The sequence below is a fragment of the Panulirus ornatus genome, chromosome 13 (assembly GCF_036320965.1).
Source record: "Panulirus ornatus isolate Po-2019 chromosome 13, ASM3632096v1, whole genome shotgun sequence".
NCBI lineage: Eukaryota > Metazoa > Arthropoda > Malacostraca > Decapoda > Palinuridae > Panulirus > Panulirus ornatus.
Window position 1 is genome coordinate 27,846,002 of NC_092236.1, and position 6,552 is coordinate 27,852,553.

A 6,552-nucleotide genomic window follows, 5' to 3' on the forward strand; every position below is an offset into this window, starting at 1 on the left:
TTGTTGAAACACAAGAATGCCAGGTGACTTTGGGAGTGGATGATAATATAAAGATCAATATTAATGTGGGAAATTGTAAATCTTCCTCACCAGACACAACAGCTGTCAACAAACTTATACCTCTCTAATTTGAGCACTCACTCTTATCCCCTTTGCCTTTGTACAATGGCACTATGCACGCATTCCGCCAATCCTCAGGCACCTCACCATGAGTCATACATACATTATATAACCTTACCAACCAGTCAACAATACAGTCACACCCTTTTTTAATAAATTCCACTGCAATACCATCCAAACCTGCTGCCTTGCCGGCTTTCATCTTCCGCAAAGCTTTTACTACCTCTTCTCTGTTTACCAAATCATTTTCCCTAACCCTCTCACTTTGCACACCACCTCGACCAAAACACCCTATATCTGCCACTCTATCATCAAACACATTCAACAAACCTTCAAAATACTCACTCCATCTCCTTCTCACATCACCACAACTTGTTATCACCTCCCCATTTGCGCCCTTCACTGAAGTTCCCATTTGCTCCCTTGTCTTACGCACTTTATTTACCTCCTTCCAGAACATCTTTTTATTCTCCCTAAAATTTAATGATACTCTCTCCCCCAACTCTCATTTGCCCTTTTTTTCACCTCTTGCACCTTTCTCTTGACCTCCTGTCTCTTTCTTTTATACATCTCCCACTCAATTTCATTTTTTCCCTGCAAAAATCGTCCAAATGCCTCTCTCTTCTCTTTCACTAATACTCTTACTTCTTCATCCCACCACTCACTACTCTTTCTAATCAACCCACCTTCCTCTCTTCTCATGCCACAAGCATCTTTTGCGCAATCCATCACTGATTCCCTAAATACATCCCATTCCTCCCCCACTCCCCTTATTTCCATTGTTCTCATGTGAGAAACTGTAGAAGCTGGTGACTGAGTTTGGTAAAGTGTGTGAAAGAAGAAAGTTAAGAGTAAATGTGAATAAGAGCAAGGCTATTAGGTACAGTAGGGTTGAGGGTCAAGTCAATTGAGAGGTGAGTTTGAATGGAGAAAAACTGGAGGAAGTGAAGTGTTTTAGATATCTGGGAGTGGATCTGGCAGCGGATGGAACCATGGAAGCGGAAGTGGATCATAGGGTAGGGGAGGGGGCGAAAATTCTGGGAGCCTTGAAGAATGTGTGGAAGTCGAGAACATTATCTCCGAAAACAAAAATGGGTATGTTTGAAGGAATAGTGGTTCCAACAATGTTGTATGGATGCGAGGCGTGGGCTATGGATAGAGTTGTGCGCAGGAGGATGGATGTGCTGGAAATGAGATGTTTGAGGACAATGTGTGGTGTGAGGTGGTTTGATCGAGTAAGTAACGTAAGGGTAAGAGAGATGTGTGGAAATAAAAAGAGCGTGGTTGAGAGAGCAGAAGAGGGTGTTTTGAAATGGTTCGTGCACATGGAGAGAATGAGTGAGGAAAGATTGACCAAGAGGATATATGTGTCGGAGGTGGAGGGAACGAGGAGAAGAGGGAGACCAAATTGGAGGTGGAAAGATGGAGTGAAAAAGATTTTGTGTGATCGGGGCCTGAACATGCAGGAGGGTGAAAGGAGGGCAAGGAATAGAGTGAATTGGAGCGATGTGGTATACCGGGGTTGACGTGCTGTCAGTGGATTGAATCAAGGCATGTGAAGCGTCTGGGGTAAACCATGGAAAGCTGTGTAGGTATGTATATTTGCGTGTGTGGACGTATGTATATACATGTGTATGGGGGTGGGTTACGCCATTTCTTTCGTCTGTTTCCTTGCGCTACCTCGCAAACGCGGGAGACAGCGACAAAGCAAAAAAAGAAAAAAAAAAATATATATCCATTGGGATAGGGGAGAAAGAATACTTTCCATGCTTTCCTCACGTGTCGTAGAAGGCGACTGAAGGGGGACGGGATCAGGGGCTAGGGCCCCCCCCCCCCCCCCTCCTTGTATTTTATCTGTCTAAACGGGCAAATAGGAGAATGAGTCACGCGTGGAGTGCTCATCCCCCTCGAATGCTCAGATTGGGGTGTCTAAATGTCTGTGGATGTAACCAAAATGAGAAAAAGGGATAGATAGCTAGTGTTTGAAGAACGGAAACTTAATGTTTTGGCTATCAATGAAACAAAGCTTAAGGGTAATGGGGAAGAGTGGTGTGGGAATGTCTTGGGAGTAAAGTCAGGAGTTAGTGAGAGTACAAGAGCAAGGGAGGGGGTAGCACTACTTCTGAAACGGTAGTGGTGGGAGTATGTGATAGAGTGTAAGAAATTAAACTCTAGATTGATATGAGTAAAACTGAAAGTGGATTGAGAGAGATTGGTGATTATTGGTGCATATGCATCTGAGCATGAGATGAAAGATCATGAGAGGCAATTCTTTGGGAGCAGCAGACTTAGTGTGTTAGTAGTTTTGATGCACGAGACCGGGTTAAAGTAATTGGTGATTGGAATGTAAAGGTGAGTAATGTGGCAGTTGAGGGAATAATTGGTATATATGGGGTGTCCAGTGTTATAAATGGAAATAGTGAAGAGCTGTCGATTTGTGTGCTGATAAACTACTGTGCATCAAAACTACTAACACACTAAGTCTGCTGCTGTGATTAGGAATACCTTGTTTACAAAGAGAGATATACATAAGTATACTTATGTAAGTAGGAGAGATGGCTAGAGAGCGTTACTGTATTGCATGTTAACTGATAGGCGCGCAAAAGAGAGACTTTTGGATGTTATTGTGCTGAGAGCTGCAGCCGGAGTGATGTCTCATCATTATCTTCTGGAGACGAAGGTGAAAATTTTTAGAGGTTTTTAGAAAAGAAGAGAGAATGTTGGGGTCAAGAGAGTGGTGAGAGTAAGTGAGTTTGGGAAGGAGACTTGTGTGAGGAGGTACCATGAGACGCTTTGTACAGAATGGAAAAAGATGAGAACAAAACACGTAAGGGGAGTGGGGGGAGAATGGGATGAATTCGTGGAAGCAGTGATGGCTTGCGCAAAAGATGCTTGTGGCATGAGAAGTGTTTGAGGTGCGCAGATTAGAAGGGTAGTGAGTGGTGGGATGAAGAAGTAAGATTATTAGTGAAAGAGAAGAGAGAGGTATTTGGACGATTTTTGAACGGAAATAATGCAAATGACTGGGAGATGTATAAAAGAAAGCGTCAGGAGGTCAAGAGAAAGGTACAAGAGGTGAAAATGAGGGCAAATGGGAGTTCGGGTGAGAGACTATCATTAAATTTTAGGGAGAATAAAAAGATGTTTTGGAAGGAGGTAAATAAAGTGCGTAAGACAATGGAACAAATGGGAACATTAGTGAAGGAGGCTAATGGGGAGGTGATAATAAGTAGTGGTGATAGGAGGAGATGGAGTGAGTATTTTGAAGGTTTTTTGAATTTGTTTGAGGACAAAGTGGCAGATATAGGGTGTTTTCGTCGAAATGGTATGCAAAGTGAGAGGTTTAGGGAGAATGATTTGGCATACAGTGACGAGGTAGTAAAAGCTTTGTGGAAGATGAAAGCCGGCAAGCCAGTTGGTTTGGATGATATTGCAGTGGAATTTATTAAAAAGAAAAATAAGTGACTATTGTAGACTGGTTTGTAAGGTTATTTAATGTATGTATGACTCATAGTGAGGTGCCTGAGGGCTGGCGGAATTCTTGCATAGTGTCATTGTACAAAGACAAAGGGGATAAAAGTGAGTGCTCAACTTACAGAGTTATAAGTTTGTTGAGTATTCCTGGTGAATTATATGGGAGGGTATTGATTGAGAGTGTGAATGCATGTACAGGACAACAGATTGGGGAAGAGCAGTGTGGTTTCAGAAACGGTATAGGATATGTGGATCAGGTGTTTGCTTTGAAGAATATATGTGAGAAAAACTTAAAAAAGCAAATGGATTTGTATGTAGCATTTATGGATCTGGAATATATGGTGTTGGAGTCAAGTTTTAGGAGTAGTGAAAATGTTTCATCGAGTATGTAAGGCATGTGTGAGAGTAGGAAGAGAGCAAAGTGATTGGTTCTCAGTGAATATAGGTTTGCCCCAGGGATGCGTGATGTCTCCGTGGCTGTATAATTTGTTTATGGATGGTGTTGTTAGGGATGTAAATGCAGGAGTTTTGGAAAGAGGGGCAAGTATGCAGTCTTCTCTGGATTAGAGTTTGGTAAGGAAGTCAGTTGTTGTTCGCTGATTATACAGCGTTGGTGGCTGATTCGCGTGGGTAGCTGCAGAAGCTGGTTACTGAGTTTGGTCAAGTGTGTGAAAGAAGAAAGCTGAGAGTAAATGTGAATAAGAGTTACGTTATTAGGTAAAGTAGGGTTAGGGACAAGTCAACTGGGAGGTAAGTAGGAATGGAGAAAAACTGGAGAAAGTGAAATGTTTTAGATATCTGGGAGTGGATTTGGCAGCGGATGGAGCCATGGAAGCCGGGCGAATGTCCTGGGAGCATTGAAGAATGTGTGCAAGTCGAGAAAGCAAGATATGATATATATTTTTTTTTTCTTTTTTTATACTTTGTCGCTGTCTCCCGCGTTTGCGAGGTAGCGCAAGGAAACAGACGAAAGAAATGGCCCAAACCCCCCCCCATACACATGTATATACATACGTCCACACACGCAAATATACATACCTACACAGCTTTCCATGGTTTACCCCAGACGCTTCACATGCCTTGATTCAATCCACTGACAGCACGTCAACCCCGGTATACCACATCGCTCCAATTCACTCTATTCCTTGCCCTCCTTTCACCCTCCTGCATGTTCAGGCCCCGATCACACAAAATCTTTTTCACTCCATCTTTTCACCTCCAATTTGGTCTCCCTCTTCTCCTTGCTCCCTCCACCTCCGACACATATATCCTCTTGGTCAATCTTTCCTCACTCATCCTCTCCATGTGCCCAAACCACTTCAAAACACCCTCTTCTGCTCTCTCAACCTGGCTCTTTTTATTTCCACACATCTCTCTCACCCTTGCATTACTTATTCGATCAAAACACCTCACACCACACATTGTCTTCAAGCATCTCATTTCCAGCACATCCACCCTCCTGCGCACAACTCTATCCATAGCCCAAGCCTCGCAACCATACAACATTGTTGGAACCACTATTCCTTCAAACATACCCATTTTTGCTTTCCGAGATAATGTTCTCGACTTCTACACATTCTTCAAGGCTCCCAGGATTTTCGCCCTCTCTCCAGACGCTTCATATGCCCTGATTCAATCCACTGACAGCACGTCAACCCCGTTATAACACATCGATCCAATTCACTCTATTCCTTGCCCGCCTTTCACCCTCCTGCATGTTCAGGCCCCGATCTCTCAAAATCTTTTTCATTCCATTTTTCCACCTCCAATTCGGTCTCCCACTCCTCCTCGTTCCCTCCACCTCCGACACATATATCCTCTTGGTCAATCTTTCCTCACTCGTTCTCTCCATGTGCCCAAACCATTTTAAAACACCCTCTTCTGCTCTCTCACCCAACGCTCTTTTTATTTCCTCACATCTCTCTTACCCGTACATTACGTACTCGATCAAAACACCTCACACCACAGATTGTCCTCAAACATCTCATTTCTAGCACATCCACCCTCCTACGCACAACTCTATCCATAGCCCACGCCTCGCAACCATAGAACATTGTTGGAACAACTACTCCTTCAAACATACCCATCTTTGCTTTCCTAGATAATGTTCTCGACTTCCACACATTCTTAAGGCTCCCAGGATTTTCGCCCCCTCCCCCACCCTATGATTCACTTCCGCTTCCATGTTTCCATCCGATGCCAGATCCACTCCCAGATTTCTTAAACACTTTACTTCCTCCAGTTTTCCTCCATTCAAACTTACCTCCCAATTGACTCGACCCTCAACCTCACTGTACCTAATAACCTTGCTTTTATTCACATTTACTCTTAACTCTCTTCTTTCACATACTTTACCAATTCATAGTCACCAGCTTTTGCAGTTTCTCACATGAATCAGCCACCAGCCCTGTATCATCAGCGAACAACAAGTGACTCTCTTTACCAAGCTCTATCATCCACAACAGACTTCATACTTGCCCCTCTTTCCAAAACTCTTACATTCACCTCCCTAACAACCCCATCCATAAACAAATTAAACAACCATGGAGACATCACACACCCCTGCCGCAAACCTACATTCACTGAGAACCAATCACTTTCCTCTCTTCCTACACGTACACATGCCTTAAATCCTCGATAAAAACTTTTCATTGCTTCTAACAACTTGCCTCCCACACCATGTATTCTTAATACGTTCCACAGAGCATCTCTATCAACTCTATCATATGCCTTCTCCAGATCCATAAATGCTACCTAAAATCCATTTCTCACATACATTCTTCAAAGCAAACATCTGATCCACACATCCTCTACCACTTCTGAAACCACACTGCTCTTCCCCAATCTGATGCTCTGTACATGCCTTCACCCTCTCAATCAATACCCTCCCATATAATTTACCAGGAATACTCAACAAACTTATACTCTGTAATTTGAGCCTCACTTCTTACCCCTTTG